This window comes from Martes martes (assembly GCF_963455335.1).
Source record: "Martes martes genome assembly, chromosome: 8".
NCBI lineage: Eukaryota > Metazoa > Chordata > Mammalia > Carnivora > Mustelidae > Martes > Martes martes.
Window position 1 is genome coordinate 36800206 of NC_137895.1, and position 26139 is coordinate 36826344.

Here is a 26139-nt window from a genome sequence, read left to right on the forward strand (position 1 = left end):
ACTCAAGTCTGTCCCCAGCCTACTGATGGGGCCACAGTTGGACTGATATGTATCTTCCCCTTTCCCTGGGGCAGGAGCCACTTTGGAGTGGTGCTGGCCCCTGTCAGAGGTACTTGTACGCTGCCAGGCTTGTGGGACAGTTTTGAATAGGTTACAGCAAAGGGCATATTAGAGGGGGAAGGTCCACAGAAGAATGCAGGGATGGCCTGTGGTGCCAGCAAGGTCCACAACAGTCTGCTGGAAAAGAGTACATGCAGCAGCCTCAGAAAACTCCTGCCCAAGATTGGATGGAAGGGGCATGTCTTCAGGAGAATATGGGGGTGGGGTATATTGTTAGCAAGATAGATGGAGAGTGTTCCTGCTGTGCTGATTCCCACAGGTGCCTCTCTATCTAGTCTTGAGGGTAGGGAAGGAAAATGGCACCTGCCAGCTCTTTTGTTCTTGGAGAAGTCTCCCAAAGATTTCTGCCCCTCCAGCACACAGTGTGAGATGGGTAAATAAATCTCCTACCCAGATACCTCAGACATTTTTCAAACTACTCCTATACTGTATCTCAGTGGGGTTATTTGTTGTGCTGTCTCTTTAAGGGTGAGGGCTCTACCCTCCTGGCTTTCCCAGAGCCAAGTTTGCTGATTTTAAGCCCCACTGATTATTGTTAAGCCCCACTGATTGTTGGGTTCCTCTGGCTTTCAAAACCAAATGTTATGGGGATTCATCTTCCCTCTGCCTAGGGTGCCTGGCTTTGGTACCTGCTCCTTTCCCTTCTCTGTGTCTGCATCTCTCTCCCTCTCATGGACAGTCCTACAGTCCCATTCGGCTTCTGACTGCTTTTCTGCCCTTCCTATCCTCTTCGATATGGCTTCTTCTCTACATTTAGCTGTGAAGAGTCTGTTATGCCAGGCTTTGGGTTGTTTTTTGGGTTATTTACACTGATGTGGGTGTTATCTAGTTGTATTTGTGGGACAAGGTAGGATTGAATGTAGGATCCTGCTGCTCCACCTTCTTCCCTGGAAGAATGTGTTTGCTTTTTGCTTGAAGACTATGTGGTTTGTCCAAGAATACACTAAACTGAATATGGAGGAGAGATTCAAAATCTAAGACAACAGAATAAGATTGAATACATCAAGAATTATATGGACAATAGGACTGCTGACTATTAGTAAATACAATTTAAGACACATTAGAAAATAAAATTTATGGTCTCAGATGCCTATCATATACCAATTTCCAGAGCACGTCTACAAAATAAACTAAATGTGAAATTATTACACAAGGTGGTAAAGTTTAACCTCATTAATGTCCCTCAAGAGTTGTTGGAATGGATTCACAAAGGATATAAGAAATGGGAACTTGTAAAAATACACATAAATGTCAGGAGAGGAGGACCAGCAGTAATCAACATCAGGAAAGACTTATGCTAATATATGCTGGGCTCCCAAATGCACTGGGTCTAACTGGTAGTGTAGATCTGAGTATACTGTCCTCCTAATGCCAGTATACATATATTTTATGTCCATTCATCTTCATGGATTTAAGGACCTCTTGGAGACTGTGATATCAACAAAACAAAAATGAAAAAAATCAAAACAAGATAGACCTTGATTTGTTCAGTACTTAGGGTATAGGTCTAGGCTAGATAGGCATTGCTGGTTACTTGAGGCAATGCGGAGCATCAGAGGCCAAATTATAAGGGGGGTGGAGGTGAGAGTGGGTTCTTTGGCACCTGAGAAATAATTCTTTTAAAGGAAAGAAAAATTTGGGGCATCACAGGAGAGCAGTGGCTTTGCCTATAATTGGAAGTTGGAAGAAAAGTGAGTTTGTAACTCAGTGGCTCACATTTTCCTCAGGGCAGGCCGTTTTGACTGGACTGGATTTCCTTGTGAGTATTCTGGTAAAATTCATTAGCTGGAGGATAAATAAAAGTCTTCCAGGAGCTGCTGTATACTGACCAAATATTCTTTTAGTAGGGAACTTCTGGTTTGTTGGGGCTGTTTATTATAAATAAACTTACAGTTTATGGATTTATGAGACATAGCTGAACTGGAGAAGAGAAGTTCGTCACATAATTTTTGTAGCTACCTGACTAGTAAGTTACAAAATCTGAAAGTACCCCAAATTAAGCAGCTTCCCTGTGACATTTATAATAGACATTGTTAGTGCTGGTCATTCTAACTTAAAACACATTCCAGAGTGGAAGTCATTTTAGGCAGGTGAGTCTGGTAGGGTTAGGACATCCCAGATTTTGATTTGGTACTGATTATGTCTCCTTTCATGATGTTTGTGAATTAGTAGTAAAGCTTGGTGCTGGGTAAGACATTTTGTGTAATCCTAATTAAACACTGAGCCCTTTGGAGGAGGGCAGTAACTGTTACTTGAACTCAGATGTACTGAGATCCTACAGCCAGACATGAGAGCTTAAATGGACTAGCAAAATCTAAATCTCTGTGACTGAATGTTAAAATTACCTCAAAAGAGAACATTTATGAAGGTAAAAGGGGAGAAGTGCTCAAGTAACATCATTATCATCAGAGCCAAATACATAAATGTTGCTTCTTCAGAATTCTTACATTTGAAGGTGACAGACTAACAGATGGAGGGAATGGATGATGTGTTCCTGACACAAATTACAGAACTGGCACAGAGGCGAAATGAGGGACTTTCTGGACATCTGCTGGAAGTCTCAGTTGGCTAAAATCAGAGTATCTGACATGTTCTTGATTTGCCTTGCTGATGACTTCATCTCCCAAAAGGCAGAGAAAGTGAGAAGAGAAACTGCTATCCTAATTTTGACCCTCTTCTCAAAATAATTAGTGGAATAAAAGAGATAGAAAACCTCGAGGAAAAGAAACAATGCTGTTTTGGAAGTTAGTGTAGCCATGAAGGAAAGGCTAGGAGTGTACTGACAAATAATCTACATATTGTGAAGGCCAGCTTGATAAATATAAGGGCTTATAGGCTCCCTTCTGTGAGATAGAATTCCATAAGGGATGAGTTGTGAGTGTATTAGTTATCTACTGCTGCTATAACAAATTACTATATAATTCATGACTTAACACAGTACCAATGTGTTATTTCACAGGCTCATGGCTAAGAAATCTGGATACAGTATGGCTAAGCTGGATTCTTGGTTTAAAGCATCACGTGTTCAAAATTAATGTGTTGTCTGAGCTAGAATCCTACTGGAGGATCTGGGGAAAATTCCACTTCTAAGTTCTTCAGGTTATTGATCAAATTAATTTCCTTAAAGTTATAGGACTAATGTCCCTGCTTCCTTGCTGGCTATCAGCTGGGGCTAGTCTTTATTCTTAGAGGTTGCCTGTGTTACTTTTCATGCTTTTTATGTCACTCTTTTCAGTAACAATACATCAAGTCTCACATTTTAAATATCTCTGACTTCTCTTTCTCCTATATATCTCTGACTCCATATGTACAAAATTCTCTGCTTTTAAGGACCCTTGTGATTAGATGGGGGTACACAGGGGTCATCCAGCGTCCTTGCCCTTTCCTAAGGCCTATAACTTTAATTATATCTGCAAAGTACCCCCTCCTTTTTTTTAATGTTAAAAGGCAGAGATTAGTACGTGGACATCTTTGGAGGGTCATTTTGCATACTGCAGTGAGGATTTTCTTAAGATTTGTGCTATGCAAAGAATCAAAGTAAGGTATGAAAAAGACAGATGCAATTATCTTTAGCTCACACTTTAAAAGATTATTTACAAAAAGTTTTTAAATACTTAAATTGTAAGGATAGTGTCAGAAGGACAAACACTCTAAATGAGCTGATGCATTAAAAAATGTTAACAAAATATTGAAAGAACCATTATATTTATATTTTCAGTAAGAAGATAAAGTTTTTGGCCTGGAGCTATCTGAGAGAAGGGTATGAATGAATATCCAAGAGATAGGGGAACTTCTTCCCTTAAGATAAATAATCCTCTTGGTGGAAAAAAATTCACAAGAAATGTAAGACCTAATTGTTTTATATGCTCAAATGAGCTGTGTCTTGGCCCACTTTAGCTGGATTATGTGCTAGGGCAGTGAAAGGATTTAAGGAAGAAAGCACCAACATGATTTTTTAAAAATAATATTAAATGGGAGAGAGTCAAGGAACACAAAGTAAAGCATTGACTCTGTCCTGTTCTGTTTAGTAGTTTAGACACATAGAAATATAGAAAGGATTGCTCAGAAGTATCTGGTCTTTAATCAAGGAGAAGAGTTAGAGAAAAAAAGGAGAGTTAAGACACATTCAAACTTCTCAGAATTCTGATTTCAATGTTTATCAATGGCTACTAACCATGAATACTCATTCAGATGTCATAAATTGATGTTGACATACAAATGAGTCAGATAATATTCTTGAAAAGATACAGGAAAATTGACAGTGACTGAAGACTATTTTTGTTTGAGTTAAACAAAAATACAAAGAAGATATATAGTAAGTTCTGATATAAACCTCTAGTTTCTCTGTGTTAAAAAACTGAAAACCCTAAACCAGTAAGAAAAAAAAAGCAAATTTTCTGTGACCTCACCCATAGTTGTTATTTTGGAATTTTGTAATTCTTTAAAAATCTTGCCATGTTCCTCTTCTTCTGAACAATTTGTACTTTGATAACTACTTTTTATTTTAAATTGTAAATAAAAATAATGTATTCATTTTTCTAACAAGTGATTTTTGAGTACATGTTATAGGTTAGAACTGGCTCTAGACAAAATTGTATTCTTTCCTGCATCTTTCCTTGTTTGTGGGATCAATTTTCTTCTTCCTGAAATGTATTCTTAAAGATTGTTTCCTTCATTGAGGGTCTTTTGAAGGTGAACTTCCTCAGTTCTTTTGTTTCTGAAAATGTTTCTATTTCACACTCACTGTTAGTTGATAGTTTTGGTAGGTATGAAATTTGGGTCAACTGTTATTTTATTTTAGGTATTGAAAAGTATAATTCATTTGTTTCACAATTTTTGTTTGTTGCTGTTGAGTTCTGTTATTTACTAATCGCTATTATTTTGTTGATTATCTCTTTTTTCTCATTGGTTACTTCTTATCTTTAGCATTCTGCAGTTTCCTTTTGATGTGTCAGTGTAGATTTGGCTTTGTTTAATTTTCTCTGAATTGTTTTTATACTTCTTGATTGCTGATACTTTATTGTATACAAGTCTATAAAGTTGTTAGCCACTTTTTTCCTTGAAAATTTGCCTCCCCCATCCTTTCTACTTGTTAAAATTTATACCTTTAAATTCTTTTGGAGTCCTTAATCTCCATTTACAAAATTTTTCTCTTTATCTCTGCCTGCCACAGTTCAGATATTTTCTTCAGTTCTAACCTGCATTTTTATTAATTATTCCTTGAACAATGTCTGTTCTGGACCAAGCTATTGAGGTTTATTTTTATTTCAATGACTACATTTTCAATTTCTGTAAGTTCTTTGACTTCTTTTCCCAAGTTGCCTGGTCTTGTTTTTTTATAGGTTGCTTTCTAGTATCTTCAATTTTTGTCTGTATAATTATTTTGAATATCCATTTGATCACTTTTTACTATAATTCTCAAGTCTAATTACCATATGTATTGCTTTTATTGACTCTCACATTTTCTTCCCATAATATGGAAATTTGTATATTATACCTATACTTTTTCATGGAAGATTTATCCTCCAGTCAGGTACTTATGGGCTATATACACACACAATATACAAATATATAGTATATATGCATATATATACACATATATATAAATTAAATACAAATACACATATATATGAAGTGGAAATTCACACCTTAAACATATATGATGGCAGGACTTTGTGGATTTTTAGGAGGAGACTTATATTATTATTTCTATCAAATTTTCATTTGTTGGGAATTTAGTAGTCTTTTTGTTGTGAATGTAAGAACCCAAGGTAGCTTACACAGAAAAGTGGGATATAGAAAAAGATTGCAGTGTTGTTTCATTGAAAACCAGACAGATGAGTTATGGAAAGTCATACAATCAGATACTAGCAGATAGATTATACCCAGCCCATCTTTCTACTTCCCTCCCTCCCTCCCTCCTTTCCTACCTCTCTCTCTTCTTTCCTCCCTCTCTTCTTCCCTCCCTCTTTGCAAATTGTTGGAAAAGGGCATATGGTATCAATTCATATGATCTGGAAGCTATCATATCATGAAAAATGGAATCTAGAGGACCTCCTTTTTGGATAGATAGAAAATTAAGGAAGGGATAATTATAATTTTGAGAGACTTTAACTATTTTTGGTGTCATCTAAGCTAACAGGATTCAAATAATTACTAAGCTTATTTAGAAAGTCATATTGGTAACTGATGTTGTCAGCACGTAAACAGACCTACACAGTGAACATGGAAGTTAGAGCAGAAACATTATGAAAAACCTGAATGATGAAACCTAAGAAAAGAAAAGAAATATGGAATGTAAAGAAGAATGAAGAATTTACAATCATAAAGGCTAGGTATTGTAAGTGAATGATGTCATTTAATCCTACAAGTAGTTGTAAGGGAGATGTAGTCAATGCTTTATTGGTTTAGAAAATTAAGACCTTGATGTTTAGGTTGAGCCAACATCATACAGTTAATAGAAAGTAGAAGTGGCGTTTGAATCCAACTCTGACTCCAAAGGTTATCCTAAGAGTATACTGGTTTATTGCAAAGCTATACCATGAGGAGAGCACAGAGTCATGGGACTCACATAGGCTTGAAGAAGCCAACTTCTTCTCTCAGGAAATTTTGACAAGGAGTCACAGAATGGTTTAGAATGAAATAAAAGAATTTAAATGTCTTCAATGAATGAAACAAGTTTATTTTAAATAACCTACTTCTGTTGTTAAATCCATCTCTTAATCTTAGTTTCAATCCCTCATCTACCGTGATGAATTTTTATTCTTCATGTAGTCTCTTCTCCTGAATGCACATCTAGTAAAACTTTAATTTCTTATGTCCCTCTCTGCCCTGCCCCAATTAAGCTCACCATATGTTCCCAGATAGGTATAAAATCTCAATTAAGAGCCCAGGCTCTGGAGTTAAACTGCCTGATATGAATCCTGGCTCCATCACTTAAAAGCTGTGTGACCTCAGGCAAGTTATGAAATCTGTGTCTAAACTTCTTAGCTAAAAACAAAAGGGAAAATAATAACAGTGAATACCTCCATGTGGCACACAGTAAGCACTTCCAAAATGTTAACTTTTTAAAATGTAAATTTAATTAACAACATATAGTACATCATAAGTTTTTGATATAATGTTCAATGATTCATTAGTTTGCATATAACACCAAGTGCTCATCATACCTTGTGCCCTCCTTAAATGTTAACTTTAGTAATATTCTTGATTATGGGAGGGACAATACACATATGCAGAGTGATATACAAAATATTTATGTTTGGCTTACATGAAAGCCAATTAGATACTGGCCCTAGCATTGGAGCAGGATCTGGAGGCATTTAGCTTTTTATTGCTATATGGTGGGGAGGTCCCATGGTCCTGGAAAAAGGCAAAATTAGCTGGGATGGTGAGAAGGTATTCAAAAGACAAAGTACTAGGGCTATTTTCCAGTTAATGCCTGGGTATTCTTTTTAAATTTTCCTTCTTTCCTTCCTTCCCTCCCTTCCCCACCCCTCCCTCCTTTCCTTTCCCTCTTTCTGTCTTTCTCTTTCTCTCTCTTTTCTTTCATTCTTTCTCTCTTTCTCTTTCTTTCTTTCTCTCTCTCTCTTTCTCTCTTCCTTTCTTTCCTTTCTTAAGTAGGCTCCACACCCAGCAGATATTTGCAGATAAATGAGGGTGAAAGAGTGTTAGAATTCACTGAGGAAACAAAATACCAAGTATTTCGGATGGAGCACGTTTAATGTGGAGTTTGGATAAAATAATGATGAAAGGCAAGTAAAATAATGATGGAAGAGAGCAAAAAGGGGATGTGGACAACATCCAAAAATTAATAATGGTTGGTAGCAGCTATCATTCCTAGAGCTAGGAAAAGAGATGGTATTATCTGATTATAGGAAATTAGAGGAGGCGCCCTGCAGGGCTCAAGTTTCTATTTCTTTGAGGAAGCTCTGCTCACCAGGGCTCAAGCTTGGACTTCTTTGGGGATGTTCTGCTCAGCTGTTGTTAGATCACTGTGGAACTGTCATAAACTGGCAGTTGCTCAGACAACCAAGGGTACTGCTGGATACTTGGGCAGCCTAAGGAGCATGTAACTCAAAGGATAAGTAAGGGAGGCAAAGCTATTATTCCTACTATGTAAAAGGAACAGGTTCATGTTTATATCCAAACCTGAGTGGGTGTGGTGAAGCTAATGCTCTAAGTGAAAGAAGAAAGTGTAGGCTAGAGCCAACAATTTGCAGCTGTTGGAATAATGCTGATGGAAACTAAGTAAAATGTGATTTAAAGGCCCTTCCCTCTGCATACTTTTCAGTTTCTTTTTATTGCTCCCCAAGGCAGAATGTAATCCAGTAATCCAGCTGACAAGAGAGTCTGGAATATGTACTCTGCATAGTCTCCACACTAGCATCACAGAAAAATTTATGGAATTAAGAACTTAGAGCTGAGAACTGTGTAGGTTTATAGTATTGTATAGAGTGTAGTGTGCATAGTTCAGAATGCAGAGTTTGTAGCTATGTAGGTTATTTGCCTTCACAGAGATTAAGTAAAGAGCTCCATCTCTGGGAACCAGGTTTCTCACTGTTGGAAATGTGAGTTGACAGATAAGCACAGGAAAGTGATCAGAATATTCCAGGTGGCATGGATTAGAGTTGGAGATACCACTATGAACTCATTTTATCTTAATATAGATACATACAAATGTATGGTCACATGGAGAAGTGTACATGCCTATGTGTGGGTGTGTATAATGTGTGTGTATACGTGTGTGGGGATTAGTATACACACATATATTTCCTTCCTTTGTGAACTACAGAGATTAAAATCAATGGCATTTAGTAGCAGTGAACACACTTGCAACCAGATCTTGTGTTCTAATGACATTTACCAGTAAAAGAAACCAGGAGTTCTTGAGAAACTGGCTGATTCTCAGACTGGGGCAAGAAATACATAAGATGAGCCTGTAGCATCTTACTGTGTCATAGTGAAGAAACTGCAAACTGCATTGAAGACCAGCAATCTTCAAACCTGTCATGGTCATTAAAACAAGGAAGATCTGAGAAACTGTCACAGTCAAGAGGAACATAAGGAGACTAGATGACTAAAGGGAATGTAGTATATTGACTGGTTAAGACTTTAAAGCAGAAAGAGGGCACCAGGTAATAGGTAAGGAAATATAACTATAAAGTATAGACTTTAGTTAGTAATAATGTTTCAATATTGGTTAATTAATTGTAACAAACGAACCAACCATACTAGTGATCACACAGTAGGAGAAACAGCGTTTGGGGTATGTGGGAGATCAAGGAGCGTACCATAAAGGGGGATATCCCCAACATTGAGAAGTTCAGTGGTTGAGCAGGGTTGGTTGTAGTAAATACTGTTGACAATCAGGTTCTCTAGCGTCATTAAAATTGTAGCTTTCCAGAAGAGAAACCAGGGATAGCACCTCAACATTAGAGACAAAGTAGGTAATATTAACATCATTGGCAGTAAACCAAATTGCCCCAAGGAAATATCAATTGGCAGGAATCAACCTGGATGTTCTTGGGGACTAGGTAAATTAGAAGTGGATAAACAAGTAGCTGATGCCACCTACTGCAAAGGAAAAATATCTGTTCATTGTCCAGATGTGAGCCATTTCTCAGACACAGAGCCCATCAGTTGAAGCACCAGCCATCTTCTCCTGAAGAATCCCACAATGACCCAGAGATACACAGTGGTGGTTCCCTCAGTTATTAACCCCCCAATACTACTGCCATTTCTCAGAGTAACTACATTCTGAAGAAAGGAAATTTCCAAAACTTTTGAAAGCTGTTGGATACACCATTCAAGCTTATACTGATATTGGGAGTTTAAAAATGCCAGCGATGAGCCCCTAGTAGATTGGGGCTTATGGAGGCCAGTTGACAGCTCAGATACTGCTCACTGTAACTAAGGAGTCCAGGGCTAACCTATGTAGTTATTTGAGAATTTCCCGAGTATCTGATAAGAATATATTAACATCTGGATGAACCATCATACTGTTTCCATGTGAAGAAAAGACAAATACCCCTAAAACTATACTACCAAGGCCATGATAATAAATCAGAAACTATACTGCTTGTGAGATGCATAAATGGCAGAGATTAGTGTCACTGTCAAAAATCAATGAATACAGTGGTGACCCTCATTATATATCTAATGATATCTGTATATTTAATATATGTTACTAAGATGAATCAGGTGCAACAACCCCAGAGAACTCCCTTACATAAAGCACAGAGCCTATGGAGAGGTAGTGATGTGCTGGGTGTTAGTAGTGGTGGGTACACAGGGGAAAATATACTTATCAATGCCCGCCCCCCAAAAACAAAACCCTGCAACAACGAAAGAAAATATACCTGTTGCCATCTTCAAATACTGCAGTACCTTGGGGCCACTGGTTTATCTCATGCATAAGATTGAAATTTGGAAAGTGTCTGAAAGAGAAATGCAAAAACCAGGGAGACCCGACATGGATCCTAGTTTGAGCCCGAGACTCTCTGCTGGGACATAACTACTAGCCTCTATTAGCCCCAGGCACAATAGGGGAACTTCAACAGTTTTGAGGAAGGCCCTTGAATGTCTAGTACCTCTTGAAGAGCAGAGCCTGGATCTAAGGGAGTTATTGGTCTTTATTCTGAGCTCCAAGAGGACAGAAATGGGTCCATTTTCCTCATGGTTTTCCCAGTACCAAACACTTAATACATTACTGAAGAATGAGTAAATTGGAACTTGATTGCCCAAAACATGAAAGATTGATCCATGGCAAAATTTTAACTGGAGGGTCTAGTTCCTTAAATAGAAAGTATATATCATAGTATCTTTCTCATAAGTTTTTAAAAAAGATTTTATTTATTTATTTATTTGAGACACAGAGAGAGAAGCACAGGCTGTGGGGGCAGGCAGATGCAGAGGGAGAAGCAGACTCCCCGCTGAGCAGGGAGCCCAACAACGGGCTCTATCTGAGGACCCTGAGGTCATGACCTGAGCTGAAGGCAGCTGCTTAACTGACTGAGCCGCCCAGGTGCCGCTCTTGTAAGATTTTTAAAAACATTACTGTGCTAAGTTATATAAACTGTTTGGAAGAGTTTCTGACATAGAGATATACTTAATACATATTTGTTGAACAGATGAATGAATAATTGATTAACCCATGTATGAAAGAAAAGTTTTTTAGTTTTTGTTTGTAGAGTTTTAATTCATAATTTAATTAATGATTTCTGATTCTGTCAGAATTTCAGAAATGAAATTTAATTTCAGAAATGATGAGTCTGACCCTGATTTACCCTGGCTAGTAATCAGGAAAATATATAAATTTTTTTCCTGTCTTTTTTTCTTTTCTTTTTTTTTTATTTAAATTTTTCATATTTATCTTAGTGTCAGCACACAGTAGTTGCTTACTAAATTGTAGTAGAACTCAACTGAATTTATGGAAGTAAAACTAATTGATTGTATAGGTAATGCTCTTGCCTTAGAGCTCGCCAGTGTCTGTATAGGAGTTCTTAGGTTTTTCTTATCTGCCCTAAGTGTATAAAGGTCTTGAAGTTTGTTTTTCTTTTTCTTTTTTTTCAAAGATTTTATTTATTTATTTGACACAGAGAGAGAGAGAGAGAGAGAGCGAGCACAGGCAGGGAAAGCAGCAGAGGGAGAAAATAGCAGGCTCCCTAGTGAGCAGGGAGCCTGACTCTGGGCTTGATCCCAGGATCCCAGGATCATGACCTGAGCTGAAGGCAAATGCTTAACCAGAGGCCTTGAGGTTTCTGAGAAAAATCTGGGTTTAGCTTCAGTTTTAGAGACTTCCCACTAAAAGGCCTAAAAAGTGAATTTAGAGGGGTTAATTTTCTTATGGTTATTTCCAATTTTTCATTTATTTAAATTTAAAAATAGCACTTTCAAAGGCTCAAAAGATTACAGAAAGCATAACTTAAATATTTTGAAGCATGTAGAAAAATGCTAGCTTTTCTTTTATTCCTAAGTTATATGCATTGTATAACAAGCAGAAATGTATTGGATATTTAATTCATCTGTAGGATTCTCTAATTCATATTAATAAAAATATGCTGAGATTTATTCATGTTGTAGCTTTTCTTAGAAAATCTTTGAGTGCTAAGATTATTCTTTTATACATATACAAAACCCCCAGACTCTGGCATATTTTATCTTAACAGCTACCATTCAAGAAAAATATATAATTCCTTGACAGCTAAAAGCTAGAAATATCTCTGCAGAGGTTTAGTATATTCTGGAGGATAATAAAAGAAAATCTAAATAATTTTATTTGATTGTAGGGTTAAAATACTCAAAATACGTACTTTTTTTTTTACATTTAAAATGTTGTTAGTATGTGAAGCGCATAACATTATCTTAAAACGCTGGCCACATTTATCACCTTCTAGATTACTGCATTAGGATGACAGCTGTCAGTATGATCTTCTGACATAAAATTAGGAGTCTGATAATTTCCACTGTAGTCTTCGTTATCCGAGAAGGTATTGTCATCTTCAATAATAAATAGAAACTGGTCCTCACCAGAGGATGTCATGATTTTCTTTTTAAAGTATCACAAAGATTCAACCTGAATATTAACATCAAGCTGAGAGTCTACATTTTTCCTTCCCTAAGAAAAATGGAAAAATAGCTGAGTTACAACATGAAGAATGCACAGCTGGACAACAGCTTATACATTCTTTGATTGCTGATGACTAATAGGTACAGTGTTTCTCCATCTACTAATTTAAAAACACCATTTGAATAACAAAACTTTTAAGAAGCTAAGTTATATGCATTGTATAACAAGCAGAAATATACTGGATATTTAATTTATCTGTAGGACTCTCTAATTTATATTAATAAAAAATATGCTGAGATTTATACATTTATCTATATAAGATGTTTTCCTTACATAGAAATCCTGAAACAAAGGCAGTGGCCTCTATGCTTTTGATGGTTGTAATAATCATTGCTCTTCAGTTTCATTAATCTGGAATGGAGAGCCCTTTTTGGCAAATGGGATTTGTTTCTATGGAGTCTCACCATCAAACCTGTGAAAAATATCAACGTGCTATGCACTGAATTATCTGGAAAGGTAGAATATGTTCCAAGAGTCAGGAAGAGTGTGCTTTAGCTCTTTGTCTACTTTTCTTGTTGTGAATTCTGATGCTGAAAGCCTCCACATTCAAGATGTTTTCAACTGTCAATTGTTCCACACTGTATGCTTCTTATTTCTTGAAATTGAAACTGGTTATAATATCGCTAATTGAACTTTTAGTTTATTTGTGCTCTTTTGAGCTATTTTGATGTTGTGAGCATGCAGTATATATTGTTATTGAAGAATGCAAAGCAGTGGTCTCACAGACCTTGCTTGTTGCATTTCATTGTTATTAATGCAGTAAGTGTGTGTGTAGGGGGTGGTGGTATACAAAAGGGAAGAAGACTCGTTGATGCCGTTCTTCTGGAATAATTCTATCAACTCGACCAAATGCATAATACACACATCTAGGTACACCTAACATTAAAGGTATGTAGGTATACACAAAAAGTAATAAAGTCTACATGAACAGTAGAAAAATTAGTATCTATTTAAAACAGATTAGTAGATGACAAGGCAATTCTGAGCAGGTATTGGTATGCTACATGACTTACAGATTTCATGATCATATTATCTTTAGGAAATGTTCACCATTATTTTGGGCCATTCATCACTGAAATAAGCAGAAAAGTACAGCTGTAGTGACCTAGAGGTCTGTTGAAATTCAATTTGGAAGAATTTTAAAATTAAAATTGCGTTTATACATCTAATATTGGCGTGTGTGTTAAGAATTAGGTGGTCTCCTAACTTTCATAACTCTTCAGTTATATCTGCACACATTTGCTGTCCTTCGGTGACAGCTCTGCTCCACCCCCAAGCTTCAGTCCCTTCCTTAGCAGAAGATAATTATGAAGCGTTAGGGCAGTGGCTTGGCATCTAACTACTTTTGCAGTTATTCATGCTCTAATGTTTGTTCCAGACCTAGTACCTGAGCTCTTGTCTGGAGTCCCTCTCTGTGATGTGGGTCCCTGTGAGAGTATTTGCCTCAATTCCGTTCATATTGAATTTAATGCAGATCTCCTACTCTATTTTCTGGACATGTTATGTTTTGCACCTTTTGGTCCCTGTATTAGTGCTGCCATAACAAAGCTCCACAGACTGGGCGACTTAAACAACAGAAATTAATTTTCTCACAGTTCTGGAGGGTTTAGGAAGTTTAGGATCAAAGTGTGGGCAGGGTTGGTTTCCTCTGAGGCCTCCTCCTTGGCTCGCAGATGGCTCTTTTCTTTGTGTTTCCACATGGTCTTTCCTCTGTATACATCTATGCTTTAATCTTTTTTTCTATTGGATTAGGGCACACCCTGATGAGCCCACTGAATTACAATTTAATTGCCTCTTTAAGGACCTTATCTATAGTCACATTTCACACTGCAGGTTAGGACTTCAACTTGGCAGAGGAACAGATTCAGCCTATCAAAGTTTCTTCTCATTACAACAGCAACAACAATTATTAATACTTTTATGCTAGCATTTGTTGAGTGCTTATTATATGCCTACCACTATTCTAGCTTCTTTGCATATACTGCACCATAAAGACTAGAGCTTTGACCCCAAACCTCAGATCTTTGACCTGTGACATGAGTCTTGCCCCTACTGTCAGATTCTCTGACATTAGTGGGTTGATACCTGACTTTGCAGAGACAGGGCTGCCTACTAGTTATGAGTGTGGACTCTAGAGATGAGCAACATGGATTTTTGTTCTAGTTCTGCCCTATTGGCTCTTTGACCTTGGGCACGTTACTAACCTCACTGTACTTCAGCTTTCTTATCTGCACAAATGGGGAAATAAAGCTAACTACAGGGTTGTGGGTGATGAATATATGCGTTTACTACAGGTAAGGCACTCATGGTTTTGCTGCGTGTGTGACTGGTTCAGTGAAACATTGAAATAATGCACTCTGCAATAATGCGATTTTGGATCGAATATAATTCTCAGCCAGCCCCCATCCTCCGCAGCAGCCTTATGCCAGTTATTTCTTTAACTTCATAAAGTGTAACTTCACATTTTACAGGTCATTTTTTTGGATCTCACATATGGTGTCATGATGGAGTTTCACTATACTTGCTGTCTTTTGACTCTTGTTGCTATTTCATTTTTTCCTGCCACTGGGATTCCTGCTTCTGTTCCATACTTGCCTTGGGTAACCTCTCTTGTTACCTTTGATGTTGGTCTCATCTGCCTGAATTGACACCTAACCTGCTATTTGAATATTACGCCAGCCTTACTGTGCTTCTGACTGCTGCCCGTATTGAATATGTCTTGTTTCTCAGCTGGCTTGGTCATCTGGTTCCTATATGCCCTGCCTAGAATATAACTTGAGTCCTTAAGATTCATCATCTGTTGCACATCATTTTGCTATCTCTGTACAAACCCAAATAACCAGTAGATGACCATGTTTTTTGGAGTGATAATGGCTGTAGTGTCTCTGAATGTGTCATTCAATAGTTAGCTGTCAAAAAAATTCTGTTGCCTTATTCAAGAAGTTGTGTGCATGGTAGCAGGACATTTGGAAACTGCTATAGTACGAGAGTTAAGAGTACCACCTTTGGAGTCATACCGATGGGTCTGAATAGCAGCTCCACCACTCACTAGCTGGGGGATTTTGGCCTTCGTTTCCTCATCTGTAAAACTGGGATATTTGGACCTGTGGGGATGATACAGTAACATAATTTACTGAATAATTACATGTCCCAAGTGCTCTACAAACATTATCTTATTTGATGCTCACAACAATTTTCTATATTAGGTGTATCATGTCTCATGTCATAATTCAACCAGAGTAGACCCTGCCATTCTTTCTATACTTTCTTGCCATTTTCTTTTAAGATATCTTCTCTATTATTTGGATGCTCAGATATTTATGAGCTTCCTGGACAGAGTAAGTATATTATATTCTGTGTCATGCTAAAACCAGCTCCTACTCCTGGTAATTAAAAAATATATATGTTTTGAGTAAGTAAATTGATAACTATCCTGAAAGTGATTTTATCTGAATCTGTTATGGCAATTAGAAATGATTTTATTTTTTCACTTTTTTCTAACAGAACAGTCAAATTGGGAAAGTTATAGAAATTCCCTTAAACAAGAAGCATGACAGCAAAAGACACTAACTGCAAGAGAACATTGTTTCCAATAGGTCTATTTGGACTATCTTTCTTTTCTGGAAAAATGTTACAAAACTTTTAAAAAAGGTCATTAATGAGTTGACACATTCTATATTCAATTTTGAATTATTTTTTTAAATGACTTAGTGGAAATCCCCTTTAAGAAAAGCAACCATAGTGGAAATGCCACACATTAGAAAAAGGCAGATAGCATCAGAGCTATGATTAGAATCTTGGTCCTACAACCTTAAAAAAGTATATTATTGATAATCTTGAGAAAAATGGCCCTTAAAGCTTTGTATATGTTGTACAAATTTGTTCTAGCAAAGATGTCAGACTTGCCTCATTTAAGTTTACTGCCTCTGATGTAATTAAGTTTGTGTACAATTTATATATTTGAAGTACAGTCACTTTTAGGTCATTTCTGCTCGTAACTGCTTCATTGAAACACCCCCAATTATGCCAATGCAGCCATTCAGTTTGTTCTTGGTTGCATTCATTGAATGCATGAGTGAATTATGTTATGTAAACAAAATTTCACTTAGAATTCATTAGAATGGAACCTAAGCTGAAAAACAAGGGAACCTGCCATGACACATGGGACCTAGAAGCCCTGTCTATCTTTCCCGTTGAGAAGATGGTTGTAGGGGTAATTGTAGGGATGACCACATTTCCTGTTACTCCTTCTTTTCTTTTCTCAGTATCACCCAATTTCAGTATATCAGACTTTCCTGAAAATATGGGTTTAATATTATATCATTGAAAATAGCTTTGAATTGAATATTAAGTACTCTCTCTTCTAAAACATTCCCTTTAGTCACATGAAAGTTCTCCTCTGGTTGCTTTGTTGTATTGTCTCTCTCTTTCCTATTTTCCCCTGTGCACTGCTCCCCAGTACACCAGCCCCCCGTCTCATCCTGTTCCTCTTTCCCCAGCTTCTTTTTATCTTCCTCCTCCTTGTCCTTCTCTCTCTCCTCTCTTCCTCCCTTCTCTGCATTCTTCTCTGCTCTCTTCAATCCTGAAATTTTTGGTGATTTATCACGAAGTACCATTTAGCGATGTTTTTTATCTACTTCATTATTGTATAACCTAGATTCAGCTTCCTCCCTAATAAGGCTACATCCCTCTAGCAAATTTGGAAACAGGGAGTTTTGCCTCACATCTGCTGCTGAATCAGTTTTATACTGCAGCTGCTAATCTTTCTGCCTAGCTCTCTTCCTCCAAGTGATGTTTCAGGTAGATACTGTCCCATACAAAGATGCTCCCCTTTTTACAAGCAACTAGGGTGTCCGTGTTGCAATAATAATATATTTTTCTTGGTAGACTTAAAAAAAATCTTGTTCTACTTTCTCTTTTCATGTGTCACTACTTGACCTTGATATTATCTAGTCCAATGTTTGCTCCTCTGTATACCGAATCAGGATATTTCTGGTTCTTATTCTATTTCCACATCATTGGAGCAGGTGATATTTAATATGCATTTATGTTTCTTGTTAGAGGAAAACACAGGTGATTTATTACATGCTTCTGGTCTCTTCATTTTTCCTCCTAACGTTTAGCTTTGGAAAATAGCATCAGTATTTAGAAATTATGAAACAAAAACTTAAGCACAAAAAGGAAATGGGTCCTGGCTAATAACTAGTAAATGGTATATTTACTTTTTACTTCTTTTTTTTTTAAGATTTTTATTTATTTGACAGACAGAGATCACAAGTAGGCAGAGAGGCAGGCAGAGAGAGAGGGGGAAGCAGGCTCCCTGCTGAGCAGAGAGCCGATGCGGGGCTCCATCCCAGGACCCTGGGACCATGACCTGAGCCGAAAGCAGAGGCTTTAACCCACTGAGCCACCCAGGCGCCCCTTTACTTTTTACTTCTATTAAAGAATTAAAATAACTTCTCTAACATCTGAAATGGCATGACTCTGAGAACTGAAACAACTTTAAGGTTATAACCTGTAGACATATCAAACTTATATCCAGAAATCAACTCATCATTTCCCACTACAAGTTGTTTTTCCTTCTTGGTTTCTATAGGACCACTATGCATGTCCTCTTGGCCAACCATTACACATGGGATCATCCTTGACGTTGCTCTCTCCTTCACTTCTTAAATTTAAATCTTCTCCAGTGTCTGTCTATTCTAACTGTTGAATATCTTTTGAATCTCTTGAATCTTTTGCCAGTCTATCCATACTGATAGCACCTTGTACCAACCTGCTGACTACTGTCTCCATTTCTAATCTTGATTCTGTTTACTCTCTTCTTCACATTGCAGAAAGAGTAGTATTTCTGTTGTGACGGTTTGAGTGGGTTCTTCCTTTGCTCAACTCAGTGGATCTTAGTTGCTTTTTTGATATAATCTAAAGTTACCTGGCAAATACAACAGGCCAACTGTCTGTATGTTTAATTTTCCTTTTTCCATTACAAAGTATCCCTGGTTTCTAATGGCTTACTGTGGTGTCAGAGATATGGATTCCATCTAGATTCTAAGGATTCAGCAGGAGACGTGGGTGAGGCCAGTCAGTCCTTTCCTGTACCTAGCTTTCATGTGACCTAAATTGACCAACTGAAGTGAATCTGAGGGTATTTCTGGAAATAGGACTCACCGTCCTTTCTTGTTTCTATTCTGGATGTGAAAAAGGAAGTGAATAGGTCTAGGAGGTGCTGATAGACAACTTGAGACAATCAGTGCAAGCTGGGGTGCCAAGGATGAAATCTTGGTGAGGGATTGGACCTGGGAAAAGAAAAGAATAAACAGCGTCCTAATCTGTTTGTACAGTCATCTCAGGACTTAGAGGGGTTTTCCTGTTACTTGGTACTGAAAACATCTGCTAAAAACATCTTAACTTACACCTCTCCCACCTCAATTTAATCTCTATGATGGAATTGTATAGAATTTCTTTTGGGTCATTCTTTCTCTTATCTCTGGGTCATTGCGTATATGGTTTCTCCATGTTGAGTAGTTTACTCTCTTTTCTGTTCACCTCTCAAAAACTTGGCTAATTTCCAAGTATCTTTTAGATCTGAATTTGATTTTAGAAAGCCTTCCTCCACTTTCAGAGTTGGTACCACTGTTGTGTTTTCCTTTCTTACAGTATTCATGATATTGGTTCCTATAACTGTCTGTCTGTACCTTCAGTAAACTATAAGCTTTGCCATGATAGGGACCATGTCCACATTGTTAATTACTCCATCTTTGGCACCCAGTTCAGTGCACGGCACATGATAACAATTGGTTCGTTCATTCATTCATTCATTCATTCATTCAGTAAACATTTATAAATTACCTCATATGAACCTGGGACACTGCTAAGATCCGGATATAAAATAAAGTATATTCAGAGAGAGTCCTCTTGTGGAGTTCATATTTTAAAGGGTAGGTAGAGACAGTACGCCACTAAAACAATACATATATAATAGGTTAGATGGTGGTAACTGTTATGAAGATAAATAAATCAGGGAAAGCAGAGTAAATGAATGAATAAATGTGAAGCTTTTGTTTTATGTTGACAACATAATAAAATTTGAGAAACTTAATTTTTCTGGTCATTTAAATAGTTCCTAGCAATTATTTTTTATAAAGAATGAATTACTTTTCAAAATAAATGACCAGCAGTTGAAAGATCATTGTTTAATCATCACCTATAAACACCTTAAACCTCTCCCAACTCTACATTTTTTAGTGCAGTAATTTTGCCAAGTAATGTTTCTAAGAATCTGTTAACCACCCTCTTAGCCTTTTATTCATTCTGTTTGAATAGTTCAGGTTATTATTAAAGTATAGGTTATGATAACTTAAAATAATAAAACCTAGAGAAAATTTATAATATTTAAATTCCTCAACCATACCTTTCAGCAAGTTGTCAGTTTAAAATTGTCTTTAAAGTGATTTCTCAGAGTCAATTTTTTGTTTTCTTTCCAGAATCATGAATTATAAATTATAGTATAGAAGAAGAACCTATGAGATAACTTTTAATAACAGGGAGTTCATAACATCTTTAAAGTGGTTTTAAATTACCTTAATTTCAGCTTTTGAGTCCTGATATATATTTTTTGGAAACTGGATACAAATACTATAATAAAGGAAAGATATTTTTGTTGTTATTTTTATGACTACTAACTGACCTTTTAAAAAAGATACCAAAAACTTTCATTTTTTGTTCAAATTACAGTTATTTGGAAATACAAGTTTCTAACCTGGCAGTAACATTTTGCTTCACCTGCATGTATTTCTTTTAAAATTTATGTATGTATTTATGGATTTTTAGTTTTCTTTAGAAGGTCCACTTTTCCTTATAATATTAACAAAAAAATCTTATCTATAATATTTTTGTCATTTTACTTAAAAAGTGGTAGAAAAGTTATACTTAATCAATACCTAGTGATTATTAATAATTAATGACTGAGCCACCCAGGCATCCCTAGAATATATTTTTGAAAGATTTCTATATATATAAAATTTATGAGAGAAAAATAATCTTTAAGACATATTATGAGATTATTAGTTGAATTGCACATCATCTGAAATGCAAGTATACAGGTGAAGTAATTTTAAATTACTGAAAATATATGTATTAATGTCAATTTTGATTACTTTATCTTACATACCAATTTGATTTAGGAGTGTGTGTGTGTGTGTGTGTGTCATTTTTGACTGCTTGAAGTTAGTTGAGGCATTACTAATGTGCATTTCTGTGAATGGTTTGCTTCAATTACTACCAAGGTAGATTTGCTATTGTTCCTTTTGACTGAATGCGTTCTTGGTGGCATGTTTCTACTTTAGTCCTGTTACTTTACTAATGTCATTTCTAAAAGCAGTCATACTTACTGTCAAAGTTTAGTAACTTATGTTTCTAGCTAATTAAGTAAGTGAACAACTGAGTAATTCTACATGCAACTTCTTGACTTCTCATAAGGAAATGAAGAGTCAGTGAAAACCCTGGGGATATAGGTTCAGCTGGCCCTCAGTGCTCACTTCTGTAATTTTTGATGAGTCATGATTAGACTTCAGTATCTTTATATATCATATAAATAGCTAAAAATATTATGGCAATTATTTTGAGTTCCATGACATAAAAGACTAGGAATCTACACATAATGAGTTGAGACTGGAGCTGGGGCAGCTGGCTTCTTAAGGTTTCTAACATGGGATTCAGGGCAATGTTCATACTTGTGGTCATTCAAAGAATGGGAAAGGGTGATAAAAAAGAAAACTATATAGAGGTAGGATTGTGTTGGTTACATATTTGTTAGACCCTTAGTACATAAATGAGGAAGCAATAAATAATTAAATTTATGAATGAATGAATGAATGAAGCTAAGAGAAGCGATTGTGTGCCAGTAGTTTGAGTTATGAGGAGGCTTCTGAATTTAATCCTGACAGAATTGGGGAACCACTGAAGGATCTTAAAGAGGAGATAGATGGACAAATTTTGGACCGTAGAAAGATTATCTGATGGCAAAAGGATTGAACTGGTGGCAATAAGACTAACTAGATGGCGATCCAGGCAAAAGATGTTAGCTTGTTAATAAGAATGGTTAGAATGGAATGCAATTCTGAACGTATTAATTAGAAAGGCATTTGGCTACAAGTAATAGAAAACCCAGCTTACAGTGATAAATGTCTAGTTTATTTTTTAAACAAACAGGTGCCTGGAAGTAGATGGTGGCTAATTTTGATTCAGGCGCTCAGTGATGTAAACATCAATTTTTTGTGGTTCTTCAGGAAATCTCATACTTGTTTCCACCTGAATACAAAAATTTTAAAGAAAAATGAGCAGGACAATGGATGAAAGGAAGAAGGTTGTACTAGGTACATGTGTTCTGTTTCATCATGAAGAGAAAAGGTTTTCCAGAAACTTCTTCAGCAGACTCTTCTTTTAATCCAGACACAGATCCCATAGCCATCCTGGGTTCAAGAGAGATTGGGAAATCAGGAGAAAACATCATTATGACTGAGTATCATGATCCATCACTGGGGTGCTATATAGTAGCTTCCCTAAAAAATCATGATTCTGTTAACAAAGTGAAGGGGAGAATAGACACTAGCAAGAGAATTAGCAGTATCTTCCACAGTTAACTATTTTGACTCCAGTGGCACAGTGAAATAGGAGGTTGTGGCTCCCTGTGCTTGGGTGTAAACGTGCGCTTCGTGGGCTGATTCGTGGTCATGATTATTTATGATAGTCCTAATTAATGTATATGTAACCAAAAGGAATTGGCAAATTCAATTAAAATTTCTCAATTTAATTTTCCTTATCTTCTACTTTTATTTATAACATCCACACACACGACCTGTACCCACCAAAGCATCTCTCTCTCTCTTTAGCCAGGCTGCTATAGAGCTTTTTTGTTCTGTGGCAATAAAATAAATGATTTTCATTTCAATTAGAGGGAGTTGAAATTATAGATGTTAGAACTAGAACGCCAAAGGATATCATACTACTGACTTGCATTTAGATTTTTTATTATCCAGATATTTTATGATTTTACACTTTTTTCATCAAGGCAGTGGATTTTTCTTGTAGCAGTAGTTCCTCCACAGGAGTAAAATCATGTGATTATGCAGGCTTGCACAGTGTGCTTCAGTCCTTTGGCAGAAACCGCCGAAAGGACATTAACTCCAGGGAGCCTTCATCAGGCTTGAAGAGCTTTGGCATCTGGCATGTTAATCAGGGATTTTTGTAAAGTCAGTGAAAACGAAGTATCTCCTATGTATTCTTAATTTGTTTAAGAAAATTAAATGTTACCAATTTAGCAATAGAATAACAGTAATCAAGCTCTTTGTCTATTGAACTGAAGGTACTTTTGTGTTTCCCTAAGATGTATAGAAAAGACCTTGCTTCCTGCTACTGTGCAATACATACTACTTAATTTATCTCTAAGGAAAAATTGAATGTCTTAAGCAGTTTTGTTGTGCAGAGATTTTTTGGTTGGAAGCTACAAAATATGCACCTAAAATACATAATCAAAAAAAAGAAAAGCTAACTATCTTAGCCAGTGGAGTTAAATTTATGCCACATTTTCTACTATTGTGTTTTCTATTTTCATATTTTATATTTATATATCATAAATTTTTACTGTCATGTACTATAAATGAATACTAAGATGCAAATAGCTTTGTCCTATTCCATGATGTTTTTACATGTTAAATTATAGGCTAAATGAAAATATCCCACTTGTCTGGAAAATGAACAAAACAATTGACAATGTAATTCTTAGATTCCTTGAATTTTAGATTACAGAGATGTTTTGAGAGATCAACTTCTTAAACCTACTTATTCTGAGATAAGGAAATACAAAACCCCGCTCATTTAGTTGCCTGTTCAAGATCTCACAGCTCACTAGGGGAAGTCAGTAGTATCATCACAGGCTACTAATATTCAGTGTTTTCTAATTCCAAATTCATTTTCCTAAATATCTAGATAGAGTTATTGCTCAAACCAGGAAGTCTTTTGACTGTAACCTGATATCAGATTGATGAAATTGGTCTATTGTGCACCACAGAGCCCCTTAGGTAGTTACTCTTTGAACCTGAATTTGCAGAAGGATGGAATCTGTGGAAGAAGGAGAGATAGTTGACTGAAAATCATTAGAGTATTCATTCATTAACATAATAGACACATAGAGAGTATTTGTCAAGTGCCATGTACTGTTTGAAGAACAGGGGCTATACAAGGCAGTATAGCATACAAGGCAGATAAAATTCTTGTTCCATAAACACGCTTCCTCACCTGTAAAATACTACGCGTAACACATATTGAGCACTCAATAAGTGCTATTTTCCTTTACTCTCACCATTCTTATGATTAGATCTACATTGAAGAATATAAATTCATTGTCTAAAATGAATCTCATATCTAAGGAATCTCGTATCTAAGGAATCTCTATCCAGAATCTAATTCTGTTAGAGATACAGAATAAGTAATTACTAACAGTTAGTAAGATAGCAATATCTTGATATTTTGTCCTCTAGATAGGGACATAATTGAGTCTTTACTAGGCTTTCTACCATTTTATGAGTAAGACCAATAAATCCCATGGACACTAGCCCTTTGTCTATGTCTTTTGCCATTTGTCTGATGATTAGAAGCAATGATGTGGGACAAAATGTTGATGCATTAGGCATTTAAAAATCTACAGATGGTTCTGATAAAAGCCTGATGAGTAAGGAAAGCAAATTCAAAAGCAGAATGAGTGTTTATTTCCATGACGTTGTTTTACTGCTTTTTTCCTGATGGAAGAGATCCAGTGTAGTAGTCCAGTCTGCCATTGTCTAGCTGACTGATTTCATTGAAACTTGATAGCATCCTGAGGGACTGGAGTTAGTTACCACTTTTGAAACACTGGATGACTGCGGCAGTAGAGAGACCAGTCTTTATGAAGGCAGTCCCATAGCATTATGTCCATACATAGTCTGTGCTTGTGCACCATGGCCACCCCTCTTATTTACAAGCCCACTGAGCAAGCACTAGGTTTACGAGAAGAAGGCTCCCCTATATCCACAGTGGATGAGTATATGCATCTGATTAATGGTCTACTTCATTGTGAGAGTGTTCTGCTGAGTTTTCTCTAATGCTCTTAGTCACAAGTCTAACCTTGTTTCTTATAAGCCACTGATCACCAGCCAAGTATTCTGTAGCCACAGCCCAATAATTGCCACAACTCCTTATTCTAGGCTATATATCTTTTCAGGTGAAGTGGACAGTGAGATACATGGCTAATATTTTGCTTGCTGAAAGGACTTCCTTTAGTCCTTGACCTTCAGAGTCTTTTAAAATGTGGCTAAAATAGCCCACTTTTGAATCTGTGTCTCCATTACTATTAGACCATTAGAAAATTAGGCTATTCCATCTATCTGTTTGTCTAAGTCATATCATTTTGATTATATTTACTCTAAGACAAATTTTAAGAACTAATATGTACTTCCTCTCAGGATTTTTCTTTAAAAATATCATTGCCAATCCTTGCATTATTCTTTTTCTGTGTGATTCTTATATTAATTTAGGAGGACCAGTTAGTTTTATTGTATAACTCATCAATTACTTAAGACTTATTTTAAGACTTTTAATTAAGTTGAGTATGTAAGTTGCCTACTTTTGAAGGCCTCCCATAATATCAATACCTCACTCAAGCTATTTAGCTTTGCCTTAATGATCAGACTTCTTCCCTGAGACTTGCCCAAATGACTATTTAAATGAATAGCAGCAATAAAATATTGTGGACTTACTATGTGCTAGTTGCCAAGTAGTTAGCAGAGTTGGTGAAAAAATGCTCCCTTCTAGAAATTCGTGATGTAGTAGAGGAAATTTGTTAATTCACAAATAGCAATGGCACAAGCTAGTCTCTAATAAATGGTCCATAGTAAAGATGTGAATGAAGTATAAATCCAGCCTGCCCATCCTGTTTCTATCACTTTCCTAATGTTTATCCATTTTCAAAGCCCAGCTCAAAATCATCTTTTACATGAGGTCTTCTCTCATGACCATAATTCATAATGATCTCCTTTATTCCAGTATTCCATATTAACTGCATTACTAACATTTATTGAATTTCCACTTCATGTTAGATATTGCAATATGTACTTTAAAAAATTTTATTCCCCAGATTTTACATAGGAGGGTGTATTACTATAATTCTCATTTTATTGATGAGGAAACAGATGCTCAAATAATTTCCTTCCTCCAAAATCATGTAATTAATAACTGATGGAATTAGAATTTGACCTAGATTTGTTTGGCTTCAATGTTCAAACCTTTTCCAACATATTTCCTCTTTACTCAGATTAACACTAATCTATATGTCATATTTTCTTAGCTTCTCTTTG